The following is a 24,902-nucleotide window of genomic DNA, read 5'->3' on the forward strand; positions in this document are numbered from 1 at the left end:
CTTGTTTTGCTAATGAAATGATTCCAGGCAAGATCCTAAATTGCTTCAGGTCAGTGACTGGTCACCAGGAAACCAACCCTGTCAACACAGGGTGGAGGCTCTGGGCCAGCTGAACCTCTGGGAGGAGAAGAGTGTAAACACTGAGCTCAATTAAGTAGCTAGTGATTTAAGCAATCATGTTTTTGTAATGAAACATCAATCTAAACCCTAGACACCAAGGCTCAGTGGGCTTCTTATGTTTGCATTGATGTTCTGGAAGGTTGCATACTCTGGCTCCATGGACAGAGGCATGGAAGCTGTGTACTCCCCACCAGAACCCCCTATGTGTACCCTTTTAAATAAAACTGGACTTGTAAGTATAATACTTGCCTGACTCATGTGAATCATTCTGATCAATTAGCAAGCCTGAGGGGGTTACAGGACCCCTCTAATTTGTAGACAGTTGGAGATCCAGGTGACCTGGGGACCCCCCCATCCCCCAGTGCATCTGGTGTCTGAAGTGAGAGTAGTCTTCTGAAGGACTGAGCCCTGAAACCTGGTGAGTCTTTGCTAACTCTGCATGGTTAGTGCAGGAATTAAAAGACAGTATACCCAATTGGGGTGGAAACTGAATAGGGAGTAACCCTGTGTCCTGGGGAGCCATATCCTGGCTTTAATTTTTCTTTTCATATTTTTAAAATATAAATCTTCTATATAGTTTACAATTCAAGGGGTATAAAATGTATGCAATAATATGTCCCTCCACTTGACAATGGGCCTTTGTCAAGTGTCTGTGCTAGAGAGACCATGTCATCCTTATAGTTCCATTTTATGAATGTATGAGCAAATATGCAAAATCCATTTTCTCCTATTTATAAAAATGGCAGCCTTACTTACACAATGTCCCGCACCTTGGATTTTTCATTTGATATTTGGTAATAGTTGTGGACATGTACACTCAACCCTCTTCCTGTTAAAATAGTGTACACCTGAAATTAATGGAAGAGTGTATGTTAACTAACCAGAATTAAAAACCAAAAGTAAAAAAAAATGTAAAATAACAAAAGATTAAAAATATTTTTATTAATGTGTTTTCAAATAAACATCTGTTTTACTGACAAGTAGGTTAAGAAATAAGACCTAGGTGAACTATGGCTCAATAAAACTGTCGTTTTAAAAAAGGAGAAAAAGAAATGGGACTTGCCATCAACCCAGTAACATCTGGTGATGCCCTGCAAATAGCAAGTCCCTCTTCCAATGTGGAGTATCTTCCCCCCCTTTTTTTTTAATTGAAGTGCAATTAACATAAAATGTTATATTAGCTTTAAGTGCACATAATATGAATACAACAGCTCTAGACATTACTCAAAGCTCCCCTTGGTAAATGTGTCACCCTCTGTCACCACAGAACATTGTTACAATATTATTTATATTCCCTATGTTGTACCACTCGTCTCTGTGATTTATATTCTTCATAGATGGAAGTTGTACCTCTTAATCTCGTTCACTTATTTTACCTTTCCCTCCTCCCCTTACCTTACCTCCCCTGAGGCAGCTACTAATTTGTTCTCTGTATTTCATAGTGTTTTTCTGTTGTCTGTTTAGATGCCACATATAAGTAAAATTATATCATATTTGTCTTTATTTTTCTGAATTATTTCAATTAGTATAAGACCTTGTAAGCCCATCCATATCATTGCAAATGGCAAGCTCTCATTCTTTATGGCTGAGTAATATTCCATTGTATATAGTGCATGGTCTATTTCTATTGGTCTATCAGTGCACACTTGCATTGCTTCCATATCTTGAGTATTGTAACTAACGCTGCAATGAACATAGAGGTGCAGATAACTTTTTGAGTTAGTGCTATTGTTTGCTTTAGGTAAATTCCCAGGAATGAAATTACTGAATTAGGTGATAGTTTAATTTTTAATTTTTTTTTTGTAGGCTTAGTCTTTTTATTTTTTTTAAAGGAAAGTTATTAGGATGAATTTTGTGAGGCAGATTTACAACACTATAGGTCATGATTAAGAAGGAAAGAAAGGAAAAAAACACAAAAACCAATAACCATATTTAAAAAAAAAAAAAGATCAGGGCGCCTGGGTGGCTCAGTGGGTTAAGCCGCTGCCTTCGGCTCAGGTCATGATCCCAGGTCCTGGGTTCGAGCCCCACATCGGGCTTTCTGCTCGGCAGGAAGCCTGCTTCCTCCTCTCTCTCTCTGCCTGCCTCTCTGCCTACTTGTGATTTCTCTCTGTCAAATAAATAAATAAAATCTTAAAAAAAAAAATAAAAATAAAAAAAAATAAAAAAAAAAAAGATCATAGTCTTGGGAGTTAATTTAACTTAGAGGAACTTTTCAATTACCTCCTGTTAGCTGTACCAGTAGTGATAATATGTCTGATTCAAATTCAATTATTTTTCCAAAAATCTCTTGGTTCAGACAAATTCTCATATTTGCAGGTTCATTTGCTTTCATTTCTTTACTACATATTTTGCCAGAGATAATTATTATTACTTTAAAGTGATCACATTTACATGATTATAGTATAGTGTAAACCTTAGTTTAATTTACCATAAATTGAGAAAAGAAGTACATTGATGCTTGTAGATATCACCCATTGATTAAAATATCACTTCGGCCACATTTACTACAATTTCATAATAGATTAGAAGGTACAACATGGATTCTTTCAAGAATTCTATCATGCTGGGGCACCTGGGTGGCTCAGTGGGTTAAGCCTCTGCCTTCAGCTCAGGTCATGATCTCAGCGTCCTGGGATTGAGCCCCACATTGGGCTCTCTGCTCAGCAGGGAGCCTGCTTCCCCCCTTCTCTCTGCCTGCCTCTCTGCCTACTTGTGATCTCTCTCTCTCTCTCTGTCAAATAAATAAAATAAAATAAAAAGAATTCTATCATGCTTTTTTTTAATTTGAAGAGAGCTTCATGTTTTTTAAAGCATGCAATAATGTAAGTAACTGACTTACTTTATAACATTTAATCATATATCTATTTGAAAGTATGAAATATATAACATATTTATCTTTAAATCTATTTGACAAATAAGATTTTCCTTTGAATTTCCATAGTTAATTAAATGCTTGAATGTACCAATGGTTAATTCTAATACTTTAGTAAAATTTTTTTTTATTTTTATTTTTTAATTTTTTATTTCTTTTCACCATTAACAGTATTATTGTTTTTGCACCAAACCCAGGGCTCTATGCAAACCATGCCCTCTCCAATACCCACCACCTGGTTCCCCCAACCTACCACCACCCTCCCCTTCAAAGCACTCAGATTGTTTTTCAGAGTCCATAGTCTCTCACGGTTCACCTCTCCTTCCAATTTCCCTCAACTCCATTCTCCTTTCTAACTCCCCTTGTCTTCCATGCTATTTGTTTGTTCCACAAATAAGTGAAACCATATGATAATTGACTCTCTCTGCTTGACTTATTTCACTCAGCATAATCTCTCCCAGGCCCGTCCACGTTGCTACAAAAGTTGGGTATTTATCCTTTCTGATGGAGGCGTAATACTCCATAGTACATATGGACCACATCATCCTTATCCATTCTTCTGTTGAAGGGCATTTTGGTTCTTTCCACAGTTTGGCAACTGTGGCCATTGCTGCTATGAACAATGGGGTACACATGGCCCTTCTTTTCTCTACATCTGTGTCTTTGGGGTAAATACCCAGCAGTGCAATTATATTTTTTGGGAGTATTATGGTCTCGTGTCTCACATTTAGGTATTTAATCCATTTTGAGTTTATTTTGCAGTATGGTATAAAAAGTAGTCCAGTTTCATTCTTTTGCATGTAGCTGTCCAGTTTTCCCAAAAAACATTTGTGGAAAAAATTGTCTCTTCCCTTTGTGTGTTCATCCCTATTTTATTGTACTTTAATTGACCATATATGTACAGTTTTATTTCTAGATGAAAATTCTGACCAAATGATTGTGTGTCTATTTGTGTACCAGCACCATACTGTTTTGATCTCTACAGCTTTGTAATATAACCTGAAGTCTGGAATTGGGATGTTTGCAGCTTTGTTTTTATTTTTCAAGATTACTTTGGCTGTTTGTGGTCTTGTGTGGTTCCACACAAATTTTAGGATTGCTTGCTCTAGTTTTGTGAAAATTGCTGTTGATATTTAGACAAATTGCATTAAATCTCTACACTATTATGCATTACATGGACATTTTAACCATATTTGTTTTTCAAATCCATGAACATAGGGTGTCTTTCCATGCATATGTGTTGTCTTCAGTTTCTCTCATCACTGTTTTATAGTTTTCGGGGTGCAGGTCTTTCACCTCTTCAGTTATTTATGCCCAGATATTTCATTACTTTTGGTGCAATTGTAAATGGGATTGTTTTCATAATATCTCTCTGCTGCTTCATTATTACTTTGTATAAATGCAGTGGATTTCTGTATACTGATTCTGTATCTTATGACCTTACTTAATTGACTGATGAGTTCTAGTAGGCTTTTGATGGAGTATTTAGGGTCTCTTTTTGTGTTTTTTTTTTTATTTATCATGAATCATGTCATCTGTAATAGTGCAAGTTTTACTTTTTCCTTACCAAATGTTTTAAATATTTTGTTTATTTATTTGAGAGAGAGAGAGAGTAAGAGGGAACATGAGTGGATGGAGGGGAGGGCAAAAGTAGAAGAGAAAGCAGGTTTCCCAGTGAGCAGGGAGCCCAATGGGAGACTCAATCCCAGAACCCTAAGATCATGACCTGAGCTGAAGGCAGACACTTAGCCGACTGAACCTCCAGGTGCCCCAAGACCCAAGGATCTTGAAAAGGTCATGGCTTTGGGGCGAGAGTTGGGTTGTGTAAGTCACATGGCTGGCCACTTCAGGTTGATGAGATGAAAAAGGACTTCCTCTGTGTTCATGCTCTTTATAAGAACAGATGGGGTATAGTGGCAAGATGGCAAGCAGTGTAGACTTTAAAGGTGTAAATTCAGCACTTGGGATGCATATCAAAACCTAAGGAACAGATATTTAAGTTCAATGTCCCTTATAAGAGGAAATATCTTATAAGATATTATAAGAGGGAATATCCCTTTGAATATTTTAAACATCTGTTATACATGAGGCAACACAAACAGTCATTCACTATCTCCCTTACTGACAACCTTCTGCCCTACAGGAGACCTCTTCTGAGCAGTGGATGAGCAAAGAATGCTCAGGGGGTAGTGGGCCAGTAGTGTCTTACTCTAAACCTCTGTGCCGTCCACTCTCTGGGGAGAGCTTTCAGAGTAGTGGAGCATCTAAGGGACAGCCTCCCCCATATATACCTGTTACACCATAAAGCACCCACCCTATACCATTGATGGAGAAAGTAGTGGGAAAATCTTAATTACAGTAATAGCAAGTATAACTATTCTGGAGCTTGGAGGTGGATATTGTTCACGGCACTCAGGTCCCTTTTTGTAAATTTGACGTAGAAATTTCTGTGGAAGGGAAAACACTATTCTTCCAATTTGCCCAATGAATTCATCTTTGTTTCCCAGTCCCATTCTTAATTCACCTTCACTCTCTCCTATCTCCTGTTCCTCTTTGTGCCCTGTTAACAAGTCCCTGGGCCCAACTAGTATTGGTAAAATCTCAGATATACAAACCCTGACTTTGTTCCCTTCATGCTGTTCCCCCATAGTATCTGGAAATATGACATCATAGAACATTTCCCTTTTCCTCTTTCAACTTCCTCCTCCCTGCTATAGTGCCCTCCTACATGATAAATTATTTACTTGGACATGTTCCCATATTAGTGGATTTCACATACTTTGGTGATGAAGGTATTGATATGATGACTGGGGGAAATCCTTCATAAAAAGCCAATGGACAATTGTTACCTTGATTGTTACTGAATGTTTATTACCTGACTAAATCAAACACATGTAAACCACCTCATAACATGTGAGAATAATGAAAAACATGGGGTGCATTTCTGTCATGATTTAAGCAATACAGACCGGAGTCCAGGGAGAGACCATAGTCAAATCCCCTTTGCATAAGAGTGGAGTATCAGTGTAGAACAGGACCCCACCACTGACAGAACATAACACCATTTGTTGTTCTGTTAGGCAATTTGACCCATCTCTCTGGCATCTTTTTCGTTTTTTGCCCCCTCCCTGTGGCATCTTCTTAAACCTAAGCTCTCCGAAATCTTATGCAAGAAAATTTTAACATCACTGGCCTGTGTACTGATAAATTTCAAATGTGGAAAAGTAGATTTTCAAAAATTGAAAGAAAATGCTCAACAGGGGTGCCTGGGTGGCTCAGTGGGTTAAAGCCTCTGCCTTCGGCTCAGGTCATGATCCCAGGGTCATGGGATTGAGCCGCACATCGGGATCTCTGCTTAGCAGGGAGCCTTTGCCACCCCCCTCGCCCCCGCCGCCTGTCTCTGTCTACTTGTGATCTCTGTGTGTCAAATAAATAAATAAATAAATAAAATCTTAAAAAAAAAAAAAGAAAATGCTCAACAAAACAATTACTTTGCATTGCTACCAATTATGAAAACTCACCATATTTTTAAATAGCTCTATGGCAATGAGGTCTAGATTGCATTAATACACGGCATAGTTTCCAACTGGAGACACCCAGTAAACATTCACTAAATTACAAATTTTCTTCCATTTTAGAAACAGCTTCACACACAATGCTTCTCTCTTCTTCAAAGAGGATGGCATGAGCAGCGGGATGAAATATTACCTCTCCACCAGCTGCCACTGTCATTCAAACCTCCAAAGCACAAGCCAGTATCTCATCAGTGCAAGAACACCACTGGCTCATCAACAGCTCCAGAGAAATACGAGATTTCTGATATCAGAGGTCATCAATGTTTCCACTTACAAAGCTGAAAATGCTAATGCAAATTAGCTCTCTGGTTTCTTAAATGGCACTAATCCATTCATGAGGGCTGAAAATGCCAAGATTAACAAAGAGCTCCCTGGAGTCCCAGGCACAGGAGCACCCCTACATAACTGACCTCCCTGGGAAATGCAGGCACTGGGGCGTCCTGTGATCACTGCCCTGAGCAAGGGGCTGGAGAGTCTCTGTCATGCCTGGGTAAAGTGTGAAAACAACAGGAAGGATGACAGCCTCTGAGTTGAGCCCCTCCTTCAGGAAGACTTGGCTGAACTTTGCAGCCCACATTTACAGAACATGAAAGTGAAACCACCATTTCCCCACAGTACAAGCAATTCTGGGAAGAAACATAAAAGTGTTTTGAGTTCGGGTGGCTCAAGGGAGTGAGGGGAGGGCTGAGAGTCACCAGGGGCAATGGGAGGCAGGTCTTCATTGACCTCTGAGATCACCTAGCCAAGTCCTGGAGGGAGTGAGGAAGGCTGTGAGCAAGTTTCTAAAGCTTCTAGAGAATGAGAGAAGCATTTCCCTTCAGAAAGGAGAGGGACTATATCATTTCTCTGTGTTGTTTTTTTTTTTCTTTCATTTTTAGGTTCCCTGTTGTTCACTGTGATGTTTTCACTCTTGGCAGGTCATAGGGTCACATCTCATGAACAACTTAAACTACCAAGAGGGACTCTGGGGAAATCTGGCAAGACAGCAGGGTGGGAGTTCAGAGAAGGACGAAGGAACCTGGAGTCTAGGATTATGTGGAAGATCAGGAGGAAATTACCAAAGTTTCTTTAGAAGAAGCAGAACATAGGGGGATCTGCTATTTCAGATAATATTTCTTTTTTTTTTTAAGATTTTATTTATTTACTTGGAGAGGGAGGGAGCAAGCACAAGCAGGGAGAGCAGCAGAGGAAGGAGCATGTTCCCCACTGAGCAGAGAGCTCAACAAGTGGCCTCATCCCAGTACCCTGGAATGATGATCTGAACTGAAGGCAGATGTTTAACCAACTGAGCCATCCAGGCACCCCTATATAATATTTATTTCTATGTATAGTATCTAAGGCAGTTTGATGCTGCCACAGGGACAGACGAACTGATCCACAGAAAGGGACACAGAGACCTGTATAAGATTCAGGCATATTTGGAGTTCTGTGACATGGGAGAAGTGCATGGGATGTCATGGGGTAGAGAAAGCACCACCTAGTAAATGAGCTGACAAACTGGTTCTCCATATGGACATAAGTTACTGAATCTCTCTTTACATTACTTATGATAATCAATTCCAAAGGGATTTAAGACCTAAATCTCAAATGAAAACAGCAGAAAATCATATAACTGTTCTAAGAGAGGGATTTCTTTATTTTTTTGTAAGTTTCAAAGGTCGAGTTTAGTGATTTGTCAGCTGCATATAACACCTAGACTCATTTCAAGTGCCTTCCTTAATGTCCACCACCCAGTTACACCATCCTCCCACCAACCTCCCCTCCAGCAACCCTCAGTTTGTTTCTTTGGTTATGAGTCTCTTATGTCCTCCTTAAGGAGCACTGGATGGTATATGTAAACAATGAATCTTGGACCAATACATCAAAAACTAATGATGTATTGTATGGTGACTAATATTACACAATAAAATTTAAAAACAAAACCGAAAACAAAGAGTCCCTTATGGATTGTCTCCCTCTCTGATCTCATCCTATATTATTTTTCCCTACCTTGCCCTATGATTCTCTATTTTGTTTCTTAAATTGAACATTAGTTAAATCATGTGATGATTATCTTTCACTGATTGTCATATATTGCATTAGCATAATACCCTCTAGATCCCTCATGTTGATGCAAAGGTAGGATTTCATTTTTTGTTAGCTGAGTAATATGCCTCCTCTTCCTTTTTTTTAAAATTTCTATTACGCATAACAGAATTCATTGTGTTTGCACCACACCCAGTGCTCCATGCAATACGTGCCTAATACCGACCACCAGGCTCGCCTAACCTCCCACCCCCAGGCCCTTCAAAACCCTCAGATTGTTTGTCAGAGTCCATAATCTCTCATGATCCACCTCCTTTCTAATTTCCCTCAACTCCCTTCTCCTCTCCATCTCCCTATGTGCTCCATGATATTTGTTATGCTCCACAATTAAGTGAAACCATGTGATACTTGACTCTCTGATTGACTTATTTCACTCAGGATAATCTCTTCCAGTCCAGTCCACATTGCTACAAAAGTTGGGTATTCATCCTTTCTGATGGAGGTATAATACTCCATAGTGTATATTGACCACATCTTCCTTATCCATTCGTCCATTGAAGGGCATCTTGGTTCTTTCCAGAGATTGGCGACGGTGGCCATTGCTACTATAAACATTGGGGTACAGATGGTCCTTCTTTTCACTACATCTGTATCTTGGGGTAAATACCAAATAGTGCAATTGCAGGGTCATAGGGAAGCTCTATTTTTAATTTCTTGAGGAATCTCCACACTGTTCTCCAAAGAGGCTGCACCAACTTGCATTCCCACCAACAGTGGAAGAGGGTTCCCCTTTCTCCACATCCCCTCCAACACATGTTGTTTCCTGTCTTGCTAATTTTGGCCATTGTAACTGGTGTAAGGTGGTATCTCAATGTGGTTTTCATTTGAATCTCCCTGATGGCTAGTGATGATGAACATTTTTTCATGTGTCTGATAGCCATTTGTATGTCTTCATTGGAGAAGTGCCTGTTCATGTCTTCTGCCCACGTTTTTTTTATATGATTGTCTGTTTTGTGTGTTTGAGAAGTTCTTTATAGATCCTGGATATCAACCTCTTGTCTGTACTGTCATTTGCAAATATCTTCTCCCATTCCGTGGGTTGCCTCTTTCTTTTGTTGACTGTTTCCTTTGCTGTGCAGAAGCTTTTGATCTTGATGAAGTCCCAAAAGTTCATGTTCGCTTTTGTTTCCTTTGCCTTTGGAGACATATCTTGAAAGAAGTTGCTGTGGCTGATATCAAAGAGATTACTGCCTATGTTCTCCTCTAGGATTCTGATGATTTCCTGTCTCACGTTGAGGTCTTTCATACATTTTGAATTTATCTTTGTGTACGGTGTAAGAGAATGGTCGAGTTTCATTCTTCTACATATAGCTGCCCAGTTTTCCCAGCACCATTTATTGAAGAGACTGTCTTTTTGCCACTGTGTATTTTTTCCTGTTTTGTCTAAGATTAACTGACCATAGAGTTGAGGGTCCATATCTGGGCTTTCTACTCTATTCCACTGGTCTATGTGTCTGTTTTTATGCCAGTACCATGCTGTCTCGGTGATCACAGCTTTGTAGTAAAGCTTGAAATCACATAACGTGATGCCCCCAGTTTTATTTTTGGTTTTCAACATTTCCTTAGTGATTTGTGGTCTCTTCTGGTTCCAACAAATTTTTGGATTACTTGCTCCAGCTCTTTGAAGAATCTCGGTGGAATTTTGATTGGAATGGCATTAAAAGTTTGCACTACTGGGTATTTACCCCAAAGATACAGATGTAGTGAAATGAAGGGCCATCTGTACCCCCAATGTTTATAGCAACAATGGCCAAGGTTGCCAAACTGTGGAAAGAACCAAGATGCCCTTCAACTGATGAATGGATAAGGAAGATGTGGTCCATAAACACTATGGAGTATTATGCCTCCATCAGAAAGGATGAATACCCAACTTTTGTAGCAACATGGACAGGACTGGAAGAGATTATGCTGAGTGAAATAAGTCAAGCAGAGAGAGTCAATTATCATATGGTTTCACTTATTTGTGGAACATAACAAATAACATGGAGGACATGGGTAATTAGTAGAAGGTAGTTGGGGGATATTGGAAAGGAGGTGAACAATGAGAGAATGTGGACTCTGAAAAACATTCTGAAGGGTTTGAAGAGGTGGGGGGTGGGAGGTTGGGGGAACCAGGCGGTGGGAATTAGAGAGAGCATGGATTGCATGGAGCAGTGGGTGTGGTACAAAAACAATTAATACTGTTATGTTGAAAATAAATTAAAAAAATATTATAAAAAAAGAACCACATTAATATACCACTTTACACCAGTTAGAATGGCCAAAATTAGCAAGACAGGAAACAACACGTGTTGGAGGGGATGTGAAGAAAGGGGAACCCTCTTACACTGTTGGTGGGAATGCAAGTTGGTGCAGCCTCTTTGGAGAACAGTGTGGATATTCCTCAAGAAATTAAAAATAGAGCTTCCCTATGACCTTGCAATTGCACTACTGGGTATTTACCCCAAAGATACAGATGTAGTGAAAAGAAGGGCCATCTGTACCCCAATGTTTATAGCAGCAATGGCCACGATCGCCAAACTGTGGAAAGAACCAAGATGCCCTTCAAAGGACGAATGAATAAGGAAGATGTGGTCCATATACACTATAGAGTATTATGCCTCCATCAGAAAGGATGAATACCCAACATTTGTAGCAACATGGACGGGACTGGAAGAGATTCTGCTGAGTGAAATAAGTCAAGCAGAGAGAGTCAATTATCATATGGTTTCACTTATTTGTGGAGCATAACAAATAGCATGGAGGACAAGGGAGAAGTGATTTGAGGGAAATTGGAGGGGGAGTTGAACGATGAGAGACTATGGACTCTGAAAAACAATCTGAGTGTTTTGAAGGGGCCGGGGATGGGAGGTTGGAGGGACCAGGTGGTGGGTATTAGAGAGGTCATGGATTGCATGGAACACTGGGTGTGGTGCAAAAAAACAGTGAATACTGTTACGCTGAAAAGAATAAAATAAATAAACAAATAAATACAAAAAAAAAACCTAGCAAATCAAATTCAACTGTACTATTAAAGAATCATTCACCACAATCAAATGAAATTTATTCATGGGCTGCAGGTGTGGCTTAACATTCTCAAATTAATCAATGTGACATACTGTATTAACAAAAGTAAGGAGAAGACCCATAAAATTCTTTCAATAGATACAGAAAAAACATTTTACAAAGTACAGCATCCATTCATGATAAAAAAAAACCCTCATCAAAGTAGGGTTAGACAGAATATACCTCAATATAATAAAGTCCATATACGAAACCCACACAACTAATGTCATTCTCAATTTTGGAAAACCTGAGGATTTTCCTGTATGGTCAAGGACAAGACACAGATGTCCATTCTCAATGCTATTATTTGACATAGTCCTGGAAGTCCTAGCCACAGCTACCAGACAACACAAAGAAATCAAAGGCATCCAAATGGGCACGGAAGAAGTCAAACTTTCCTTTTCAGACTTGTTTGCATAAAATATTGTACTCTATGTAGAAAACCCAAAAGACTCCACCAAAAACTTGCTAGAACTGATACACAATACAGTAAAGTCACAGGATATAAAATCAAGACACAAATCTGTTGCATTTCTATACATCAATAATGAAGCAGGAGAAAGAGAAGTCAAGGAATCAATCCCATCTATAATTACACCAAAACTCATAATATACCTAGAAACAAACTTGACCAAAGTGGTAAACTACATGTATTCCGAAAAGCATAAAACACTGAGGAAAGAAATTGAAGTTGTCACAAAGAAAAGGAAAGACATTCCATGCTCATGAATTAATAGAACAAATATTGTTAAAATGTCTATACTACTGGAAGCAATCTACACATTTAATGGAATCTTTATCAAAATACCACTAACATTTTTTACAGAGTCAGAACAAACAATCCTAAAATTTCTGTGGAAACATGGAGGATACTGAATAGTCAAAGGAAGCTTGAAAAAAAAAATCAAAGCTGGAGGCATTGGAATTCCGGGATCCAGGTTATATTAAAAAGCTCTACTGATTAAGACAGTATGGTACTGTCATGGAAACAGACACATTGATTGATGGCACAGAATAAAAAACCCAGAGATGATCCCACAATTAAATGGTCAATAAATCTTGACAAAGCAGGGAAGAATATCCAATAGATATTGGATTGAAGACGGTCTCTTCAACAAATGGTGTTGGGAGAACAGGACAGCAACATGCAAAAGAATGAAACTGGACCACTTTCTTGCACCATACACAAAATTAAAAATGGATGAAATATCTAAATGTGAGACCTCAAACTATTAAAAACCTGGAGGAGAACACAGGCAGTAACCTCTTTGATATTGAACGTAGCAACTCCTTACTAGATAGGTCTCCTGAGGGAAGAGAAACAAAAAAATAAATAAATAAACTATTGGGATTTCATCAAAGTAAGAAGCTTTTGCACAGTGAAGGAAATGGTCAACAAAACTAAAAGGCAACCTTCAGAATGGGAGAAGATATCTGCAAATGACATAGCTGATGATGGATTAGTATCCAAAAGGTATAAAGAAGTTATAAGTCAACATCGAAAAAACAAATAACCCAGTAAATAAATGGATAGAAGACCTGAACAGACGTTTTTCTAAAGAAGACATATGGATGGTCAACAGATACATGAAAAGATTCTTAACATGACTCATCATTGGGGAAATACAAATCAAAACTACAATGAGCTATTACCTCACACCAGTTAGAACGGCTAAAATTAACAACACAAGAAAGAAAGGGAGTTGGTAAGGATTTAGAGAGAGGGGAACCCTCTTAATCTTTTGGTGGGAATGCAGACAGGTGCAGCCATTCTGGAAAACAGTATGGAGGGTCCTCAAAAACTTAAAAATAGAATTGTACTATTAAGGTATCTATGCACCCAAAGAATTCAAAAATACTAATTCAAAGGGTCATATGTACCTGGATGTTTATAGCAGTATTATCAACCATAGCCCAATTATGGATGAAGCCCCAATGTCCATCAACTGATGAATGGACAAGAAATTGTGTATGGTGTATACATATATATGTATATATATTAGCCCACAGGGGCTAAATGTGGACTTCTTAGTGGCCTGGGCCCAGTATGGAGTTCGTGCAGCCTCTGAATTGTCCCTGCCTTCTGGAACAGAAGTGGACTTAGGGCATTTCTATTTTTGGGAACTGGAGTCCTTTCCAGGAATAGAAACTGGAACTGACCTTTCCTGACTTCCTTCTTGCTGGATCTGGAGTCCTGCCAACTGCTTTATCTAGAAATGATAGAGCTCTGAGCATGAGCGGTGCTAGAGCAGAAAAATGTACAAAATTGCACTGTCCTTCCCAGCTCCTCTTCCCTCCTTCTCTCTAGGCTCTTCCTAGGAAAATCTGAGCCCAACATAATTCCCTTCCTTCCTTCTGGAGCAAATGGGGCCTGGAGGTAGTTTGGATAGTCCCAGAGGGGTTGGCCTCTGCCTGAGGGCTGGACCCTTCCTCAAGGAGAGGTAACTTTATAGGAGGACCACTGACATCTTCCTGATCATGGTTGCCCCCTCTTCCTGGAGCAGGTAACTGAGAGAGCTGGTGCAACCCAACTTGGTTACTAAGCCTGCTAGTATGAAGACATGGAAGGTAGACTCTGACACCAGGGCAGGAGAGCTTGGGGACTGGCCTATCCATTTCAGTGAGTATTCACAACAGTCCCCCCCGCCGCCCCCGATATTCTTCAATGATAAAGCTCAGCACCCAAACTCTGGATCCCCCAGATCCACCCAGCCCTCCTGTATGGAGGGAATGTAACTCTCATCATCTTTCCAAGTTAGTTCTGGTCTGTTCAAGAGCATGCCCACTGAGCATGTGGAGTTGTTCCACTTTCCTGGAACAAACTGGGATATTGGTTTCCCCTTAGACTTTCCTTGTGATGATCAGATAAAGAACACATCTAGGGTTTGACCCACATTGAGTTTTGAGCTGACAAAAGTCCTTGATGTTTCAGGCTACTCATCTGGTATAAGGTGGGTTCCACTTCTCCATGAATCTCCCTTGTTGGTGCTCAGGATAAACAGGCATGGTGCAACCATATGGGAAATCCCCTAACAAGTGTCCTCATTGTATGTCTTAGGTGGTGAAATCTGTTTTATGAATATGACTAGCATTATATTTTATTTTATTTTTCACTTTCATGTATTCATTTACTAAAACTTGCATAAGCCTGACATTATTCACCAACACAAAACATACGAGCAGGACAATGCACATGCACAAAGCCTTGGAGGAGGCTGAATATGACCAGCATTTTTAAAAAGGTTAACTGATTAGAATAGATGTGAGTAGAACACCAATTGTGTGGTGAAACATAGTTTTGGATGAGTGAGTGTGTGTGTGTGTGTGTGTGTGTGTGTGTGTGTGTGTGCATAAGTGTTGAATGTTTGCTTAGTTCCTATGTGACTCTCATCTTTACTGCTGGTCTCATTCAGAAGACTTTGGAAGACCTGCTCACAGGTCTGGTTCTCTTTCTAAGCACCACTGCCCTCTCCTGTTGAACCTGCCTCATGGGCTCCCACCATAAAGGCCTATGTCCCTTTTTAAAGGGGACATTCAGTTCCTCTTCAGAGAGAGAGAGAGAGACCAGAGATACGACATGAATAGGGTCTGCAAGGAAGGGAGAATGGAGGGCCACTTGCATCACAGGTTGATCCTTGATGGGCATTTCTTGACTTCTGGGTCAGTGCTCTGGGCCTCAATGTCCTGAAGGCTCACATACACCAACAATGACCACTCTTGGAGGACCCTGCAATTCTCATAAAGTTATGTGTTCTGACCCTGGCCTGGTGGGGTCACATGGATACAGTACTTCACTGGAAGGGCAATTGGGCTACAGCTTGGGCAGCTCTGTATACAAGGTTGATCAGCATCAGGGTGCAGGGTATGGACAGATGAGCAGGCAATGGGGGCAGGGAGCTGGGACTTTGAGGTCTCAGCACCCTCTTTATCAGGACCCAACAGAGGTACTCGGGTGAGCAGACAGATGCAAAGTCCATGAATAGGTCAGAAGTGGTCACAGAAATGGTCTATCCTAGTTCCTACTCACTTTCCTCAGGGGTGTAAATGAGCTGGCTTCAACACTTCAGGTCACAGATTTAGGAAGAAAAGATAATTTATTTGTCACCAATAACTTCAGGATATGAAAAAAGTATATTATGTTTCTTTCATCTAATAGAAATGCCAAGTAGCAGCTGGGAGCTAGGATCACAGGAAAAGGAATCTATTGGATTTATTTGATTAAGAGTGCCAAGATCTGAATGTGTATTTTCCTACCAAGTATTTCACATGAGATGTGGCAATATTTTCTGGGACATTAACCCATTCTTTTATGTCAGTTTCAGCCTATTGACATTGGCTATAGTGTCTGGAAGAGACTGGGGCATTAACCTGGGTCCCTTACTTGAGGCTAGCCAGCATAGATATTGCTACGGCCAGAGCCAATTCTGCAGCTGGACTGGCCCTTGTACTTCTTATTATGATTAGAAGATACACCTCAGCAAAACCCATCAGGGAACCTTGAAAAACAAGATGTATTACTCATAGGTGTTGGAGGACACATGGTATGCAAGGGACCACACGGTGAAGTTAAGGGGAGAGAGAGAGAGAGAGCTGGACTTGAGGTTCTGTCTTTGTTGGGGCTAAATGTGGGATGCCTAGGGCTTGGGGGCTCACTCTTTATTAATGAATTTAAAACATGATAGTGGTAATTAATCTTGGTAGGGGAAAAGCAGAGTGACATGGGTGGTCCGTTATCTAAGACATCCAGAAGTTTCTAAAGAGAGCTTCATGGGTAGAGTGACCAGGTTCTTTATCCAGTTGTGTAGTTGGTAACATGTTTATCTGAATGGATATCTTGGAATGGATGCTTTGGCATCAATGTAGGTTATGCACTTTATAAGCTAATAAGCTAATTGTCAAGCACTTACTGAGGAGACAGGGTATTTTCAGTGATCTGATAGAGAAGTCAGGGTGATATGGGTACATGCGGAGGTAATGATGGGATTGAGACAAACGAGAGCAAGGATTCAAGGACTCCTGCCCAATTCTTGTCTTTTCTGGCTGGCCTGGCCCGGGCACTGCTGACAAGAGCACTGAGCCTTTCCCAGTCCATATTAGGAATAAGCTTAGAAGCAAGCAGAATCCATAGCAGGCTCAGGGTTAGAAGAAAGCTGTTCACACGACCTTGTCAGTGAGCCTGAAACTCACCCAGGGGATTGTCTTGCTGGGGCCAGGATGACAGGTGAGGCCTCCTGGAATCTTCATGTCCCCCATAAGCAAGGGACTAAAGAGGTCTTAAAGAAGGTTTGGTGAAAAGGTAGGGAAAGGGTGCTCTTTGAAAATTGAGATAAAAGAGACTTTATATCCACTACCACGGCTAACCATTCCTTCCTCATCCTCCACTACTGCCCTTGTGAGCAAACCATACTGTGTCCACTTATGTGGAAAACACATTTTCAACTTGGTGGATAAGAGGTTGAGGGGAGGAGAATTGGAATAGGGCCTGAGAATAAGATGGTTATCTTGACACCACAGAGTTTTCTTCCCCCATCACTTCTCCCAGTCTAGGAGGTTCCCCTATCCCCCAACCCAACCCAGAGCTCCATCTTTCTGGCTTCTAGCCAGATTTGCCCATGCATGCTCTGCCTGACCACCATGTTGCTCACCTCTCACCAAGCTCAGGGCAGCTCGGCTACCTGCAGAAGGAGAAACCATCCTTGTTTACCTATTGCATCTCAAGCGTGTCACAGGAGCCCCTGGTAGAGAACACTGAAGACATTGTTGTTACCAGAAGCCGGGGATTCTGGTCTCCAAGAAGATGGAATGGTGATCATCATTTTTTTCATGATATTTTCATCATTTTTTTTTCCTGTGTGTACTCCCATAAACTTCTGATCATTTTTTAAGGAATTTCTATCTCCCCTTGGGTGTGTAAGTCCCAAGAAGAGTTTCTGAGAAGTGGGACACTTTTTTGGGATTTTCGCTCATACTTGCAAAAGTGGGGAGTGCCAAATTTCAGTGAGTTTTCTTTAAGATGGAATAAGGATGGGAACTTATAGAGAACTATGATTTCCATTCTCTTCCCATATTAGGAAGGGCACATCCAGGAAGGGGGGGTAAAAGACAGTTGATAGCAGTAAGTGGACCCACATCCCCAAGGGAAGCATCTCAGCATCCAACCACCCTTCAGTTCATAGGGCTACAGAGTCAGCATTAACTAGGATTATCCTCCCTTCCTGTCTAGAAAGAAACAGAATCACACTATGAGTTCAAATCTTGGATTTGAGATTTGTTTCTTTTCTGTAAGACATCATTTCTTCATCTATAACCAGAAATAATAATATCACTTATCTAATAGAACTTGTGAAAGATTAACTAGGAAAAGGCTTTCAAAAGACCTAGCCTCAACAGACTTACAGAGATAGTACCATCATACACTGTAAGAGTTAGAGTGTGTTAGAACCAGAGAAAAGTCTTCATCAAAGATCCTAATAAGATGAGAGAGGATTTACTGAGAGGTGCTGGGAGCCCTGCTGAAAGAGCTTCACCTGGATGATACCACGTAACCTTCACTGGAGTCCTGAGAGGTAGGTGACATGATGGCCCTGCTGCACAGGGAAGAATATTGGACAGATTTCACATTGTCTTGGGCAGAGCTCATCCCTTGGCCTTTTCCTTCAATAGGCAGGGTGAGTCCATGTTTTGGAGCTGGTTGCAGCCAGAGAAGTCTGGGGAGCAATGAAGCAAACAGGTCCCACCCCAGGAGAAGTGAACTTGGCTGACCAGAGGATAAAAACAAGAAGCTGTACCATGCGGCCTACCAATGGGTGTGGAACTTGTACCGCAGTGGGGACAGTGGGCTCTCTGGGACAGAAACATTGCAGGCGGGTGTGAGCATGGGTTTCTAGCAGCTTCACAGGGCCCCATAGGTTGGTCTGATAGGCAGCACTTCATGGACTAGAATTTTCAGGGCTTCTCTACCAAAAAGGCAGACTTGAATTTTAAAAAAATGTGTTCATGCATACAGAAGTAGTAGATTTTTTAAAATATTTTTATTGTGTTAGGTTAGTCACTATACTATACATGATCAGTTTTTGATGTAGTGCTCCATGATTCATTGTTTACCAATGAATACCCAGTGCTCCATGAATATGTGCCCTCTTTAATACCCACCACCTGGCAATTGCACTACTGGGTGTTTACCCCAAAGATACAGGTGTAGTGAAAAGAAGGGCCACCTGTACCCCAATATTCACAGCAGCAATGTCCACAATAGCCAAACTGTGGAAAGAGCTGTGATGCCCTTCAATAGATGAATGGATAAAGAAGATGGGGTCCATATAGACAATGAAATATTAGTCAGCCATCAGAAAGGACAAATACCCAACTTTTACATCAACTTGGATGGGACTGGAGGAGATTATGCTGAGAAGTAAGAGATTTTTAAAAGAACAGCAAGTAGGCACTCATTATTTGTGGGATTGTGAAAGCACACCAGCCAAAAGCACTATGTGTGCAGGATGTAAGACGAAAGTCCACTAGGTAATCCCAGTCAATTCCTTTTCTTAATCCTCTTTTACAAAATGCTTGTAATCTCACTGTAGGTTTCATCCTACAAGAGAAATAAACACCTCATGGAAGAGCTTAAATACTTATGATAACAACCAGACAATGATAAACAATCGTGTGCAAACATAAGTGCTGACTTAAAATCAGTAAGAAATTATTTGGAAAGTTTGTGATGACTTAGATGTTCAAGTTGCAAAGACACAAGCGTTCCTTAGGCATGCCCTTGGTGTTAAAAGATAACCATTTTTTTTGTTTATTTTTTAATTTAAATTCAATTATCCAAGGTATCATACATCATTAGTTTTTAGACAGTGTTCAGTGATTCTTTGGTTGAGTGTAACAGAAATTTTTTTTGCATAGGTGCAAAAAGGAAACTGTTATATTTAACAGTACTCAGAAAAGAATAGACTTTAAAACAAAGATTGTAATAAGAGACAAAGTAGAATATTATATAGTCATAGACAAAAGAATTCAAGAGCATATAAGAATTATAAAAATTTATATAATAAACATGACAGCACCCAAACACATAAAGCAGCTGAAAACAAACATAAAGGAAATAATCAATAGCAATACAATAATAATAGACTTTTTAAAAATTAACATATAATGGATTATTTGTTTCAGGGGTACAGGTCTGTGATTCATGAGTCCTACACAAATGCCAGCACTCACCAGAGCACATATCCTCCCCAATGTCCATCACCCAGCCATCCCATACCTCCCACTCACCTCCACTCCAGCAAGCGTCAGTCTGTTTCCTGAGACCAAGAATCTCTTAAGTTTCATCTCCCTCTCTGGCTTCATCATATTTCATTTTCCACTCCCTTCCCCATGATCCTCTGTCTTTTTCCTCAAATTCCTCAAATCCGTGAGATCATATGATAACTGTCCCTCTCTGATTGAATGATTTCACTCAGCATAATACCCTCTAGATCCATCCATGTCATTACAAATGTTAAGATTTTGTTTCTCTTGATGGCTGCATAGTATTCCACTGTATTTATGTATGTATATATATATATATATATATATATACATATCACATCTTCTTTATCCATTCATCTGTTGATGGACATCTACGTTCTTTCTATAGTTTAGCTATTGTGGACATTGCTGCAGTAAACATTGTGGTGCCTGTGCCAATAAGGGACCCCATTTACCTCAACAGACAGATTATCAAAACAGAATATCAATAAGGAAACCATAGCTTTGAATGACAAACAGGACCAGGTGGATGTAAGTGATATACCCAGAACATTTTATCTTAAAACAGCAGAATACACACTCTTTCCCAGTGCACATGGAACATTCTCCAGATTAGATCACATATTGGGCCACAAAATAAGTCTCAACAAGTTTCAAAAGATCTAAGCCAGGGGCACCTGGGTGGCTCAGTGGGTTAAGCCTCTGCCTTCAGCTCAGGTCATGATCCCACATTCGGCTCTCTGCTCTGCAGGGAGGCCACTTCCTCCTCTTGCTCTCTCTCTCTCTCTGCTTGCCTCTCTGCACACTTTGATCTCTCTCTGTCAAATAAATAAAATCTTAAAAAAAAAAAGATCTACACACACACACACAAAAAGTGCTCCATATCACTCGGCATCAGGGAAATACAAATCAAAACCACAATGAGATATCACCTCACACCAGTCAGAATGGCTAAAATGAACAAGTCAGGAAATGACAGATGCTGGCGAGGATGCGGAGAAAGGGGAACCCTCCTACACTGTTGGTGGGAATGCAAGCTGGTACAACCACTCTGGAAAACAGCATGGAGCTTCCTCAAAATGTTGAAAATAGAACTACCCTATGACCCTGCAATTGCACTGCTGGGTATTTACCCTAAAGATACAAATGTAGTGATCCGAAGGGGCACATGCACCCGAATGTTTATAGCAGCAATGTCTACAATAGCCAAACTATGGAAAGAACCTAGATGTCCATCTACAGACGAATGGATAAAGAAGATGTGGTATATATACACAATGGACTACTATGCAGCCATCAAAAGAAATGAAATCTTGCCATTTGCGACGACGTGGATGGAACTAGAGGGTATCATGCTTAGCGAAATAAGTCAATCGGAGAAAGACAACTATCATATGATCTCCCTGATATGAGGGAGAGGAGATGCAACATGGGGGGTTGAGGGGATAGGAGAAGAGTAAATGAAACAAGATGGGATTGGGAGGGAGACAAACCATAAGTGACTCTTAATCTCACAAAACAAACTGAGGGTTGATGGGGGGAGGGGGTTGGGAGAGGGGGGTAGGGTTATGGATATTGGGGAGGATATGTGCTATGGTGAGTGCTGTGAAGTGTGAAAACCTGGCGATTCGCAGACCTATACCCCTGGGGATAAAAATATATGTTTATAAAGCTTGAAAAAAAAAAAGGAAAAGAAAAAAGAAAGGATGAATACCCAAGTTTTGTAGCAACATGGACGGGCCTGGAAGAGATTATGCTGAGTGAAATAAGTCAAGCAGAGAGAGTCAATTATCATATGGTTTCACTTATTTGTGGAGCATAACAAATAGCATGGAGGACAAGGGGAGATGGAGAGGAGAAGGGAGTTGAGGGAAATTGGAAGGGGAGGTGAACCATGAGAGACTATGGACTCTGAAAAACGATCTGAGAATTTTGAAGGGGTGGGGGGTGGGAGGTTGGGGGCACCAGGTGGTGGGTATTGTAGAGGGCATGGATTGCATGGAGCACTGGGTGTGGTGCAAAAATAATGAATACTGTTATGCTGAAAAAAATAAAAAATTAATAAAAAAAAAAAGATCTAAGCCATATCATGCACCTTTTCTGTGCTGTGAAACTAGAAATCAACCACAAGATAAAATCTGGAAAGAGCACAGGTACATGGGGGGTAAATAACTTGGTTCTACACAATAAGTGGGTTAGCCAAGAAATGAGAGAGAAAATTTAAAAAATACAGGGAAACACTTGAAAATAATACTCACTGCTTCAAAATCTTTGGGATGCAGAAAAAGCACTTTTTTTTTACGTTTTAAAAGATTTTATTTATTTATTTGTCAGAGAGATAAAGAGAGTACAGGCATGCAGTGTGGCAGGTAGAGGCAGAGGGAGAAGCAGGCTCACTGCAGAGCAAGGAGCCTGATGTGGGACTCGATCCCAGGACCCTGGGATCATGACCTGAGCTGAAGGCAGCCGCTTAACCGATTAAGCCACCCAGGGATCCCCAGAAAAAGCAATTCTAAGACTTAAGTTTGCACCAGTACAGGTCTGCCTCAAGAAGCAAGAAAAATCTCAAATAAACTACTTCACCTTACACCTAAAAGAGATAGAAAAAGGAAAACAAACAAAGCTCTAAAACAGTAGAAGAAAGGAAATAATATAAATTACAACTGGAATAAATGAAATGAAAGAACAAAACCAATAAAAAAGAGCAACAAAACCAGGAGCAGGTGCTTTGGAAAGATCAACAAAAGTAATAAACCTCTACCAGACTCATCAAAACAGAAGGAGAGAGAGAGAGAGAGAGAAATGAGCTCACAAAAACAAAATGAGAAATGAAAGAGGATACATAGAATGTGACACAACAGAAATACAAAAGATTATCAGAGGATATTACAAAAAGTTATTTGTCAAGAAATTGGATAATATAGAAGAAATGGATAAATTCCTAGAAACACGTAACCTCCCAAAACTCAATCAGAAAGAAATAGAAAATCCAAATGACTGATTATCAGCAATGAAATTGAATCAGTATCAAAATACTCCCAACAAACAAATATCAGGACCAGATGGCTTTCTGGGTTAATTTTTTACAAATATTTATGGAAGAGTAAGCTCTTGTTTTTATCAGACATTTCCAAAAAATAGAAGAGGAAGGAAAAGTTCCAAAATCGTTCTATAAAGCCAGCATTACCCTAATATGAAAATCAGATAAAGACACTAAGAACGAGAGAGAGAGGGAGAACTGCAGGCCATAATCTCTGATGAACATAGATGCAAAACTCCTCATTAAATATTAGCAAGCGAGGGGGAGGAGTCAAGATGGTGGAGAAGTAGCAGGCTGAGACTACATCAGGTAGCAGGAGATCAGCTAGATAGCTTATCTAAACATTGCAAACACCTACAAACCCAATGGGAGATCAAAGAGAAGAAGAACAGTAATTCTAGAAACAGAAAATCAACCACTTTCTGAAAGGTAGGACTGGCGGAGAAGTGAATCCAAAGCGATGGGAAGATAGACCATGGGGGGAGGGGCCAGCTCCCGACAAGCTGCCGAGCAACAGAGCACTAAATCAGGACTTTTAAAAGTCTGTTCTGCTGAGGGACATCGCTCCAGAGGCTAAACCAGGGTGAAGCCCATGCGGGGTCAGTGTGGCCCCAGGTCCCGCAGGGTCACAGAAGGATCGGGGGTATCTGAGTGTCGCAGAGCTTGCAGATATTAGAACGGGGAAGCCGGCTACAGAGACACAGCCGAGGAGCGAGCTCTCAGCCTGGGGTTACCTTGAACCGGTCGCAGGCTGCCTGAGCTTGGAGCGCAGCTGGAGGCCAGGGAGATGGGAGTGATTGGGCTCTATTCTCTGAGGGCGCACTGAGGAGTGGGGCCCTGAGCTCTCGGCTCCTCTGGGCCAGAGACTGGGAGGCCAACATTTTCATTCCTGTCTTCCTGAACTCTAAGGAAAGCGTTGAGGGATCAAAAGCTCCTGAAAGCAAACCCGAGCGGATTACTCAGCCTGGTCACTGGTAAGGGCGGTGCAATTCTGCCTGGGGCAAAGACACTTGAGAATCACTACAACAGGTGCCTCCCCCAGAAGATCAACAAGAAATCCAGCCAGGACCAAGTTCACCTACCAAGGAGTGCAGGTTCAATACCAAGGAGAGCAGCAGAATTCCACAGGAGGAGAGAGCAAAGCACGGAACTTATGGCTTTCTCCCCATGATTCTTTAGTCTTGCAGTTAATTTAATTTTTTTTTCAATTTTTTTCTTCTTCTGTTAATTTTTTTTAACTTTTACCCTTTTATTTTTAACGTTTTTTAACTAGTTTACCATATATATATATATATATATATATATATATATATATATATATTTATATTTTTTCTTTATTTGTATTCTTTTGTTAATTATTTCTTTTTTTTCTGAACCTTTTTTTATCCCTTCTCCCCACCACAATTTGGGGGCTCTTCTGATTTGGTTAAAGCGTATTTTCCTGGGGTCTTTGCCACCCTTTTAATATTTTACTTGCTCCTTCATATACTCTTATCTGGACAAAATGACAAGGCAAAAAGTTCACGACAAAAAAAAGAACAAGGGGCAGTACTAAAGGCTAGGGACCTAATCAATACAGACATTGGTAATATGTCAGATATAGAGTTCAGAATGACGATTCTCAAAGTTCTAGCCAGGCTCGAAGAAAGGCATGGAAGGTATTAGAGAAACCCTCTCGGGAGATATAAAAGCCCTTTCTGGAGAAATAAAAGAACTAAAATCTAATCAAGTTGAAATTAAAAAAGCTATTAATGAGGTGCAATAAAAAATGGAGGCTCTCACTGCTAGGATAAATGAGGCAGAAGAAAGAATTAGTGATATAGAAGACCAAATGACAGAGAATAAAGAATGAGCAAAAGAGGGACAAAGAGCTACTGGACCACGAGGGGAGAATTCGAGAGATAAG

The 24,902-nt window shown here is 40.4% G+C and overlaps 1 protein-coding gene across 6 annotated transcripts in view; it reads left to right on the forward strand.

Moving 5' to 3' along the window:
• Positions 1–24,902, forward strand: part of LOC125100147 (T-cell-specific guanine nucleotide triphosphate-binding protein 2-like) — a 303,876-nt gene that overhangs the window by 200,998 nt on the left and 77,976 nt on the right. The gene's annotated exons all lie outside the window — the stretch shown is intronic.

Source organism: Lutra lutra, chromosome 5, assembly GCF_902655055.1.
Source record: "Lutra lutra chromosome 5, mLutLut1.2, whole genome shotgun sequence".
NCBI lineage: Eukaryota > Metazoa > Chordata > Mammalia > Carnivora > Mustelidae > Lutra > Lutra lutra.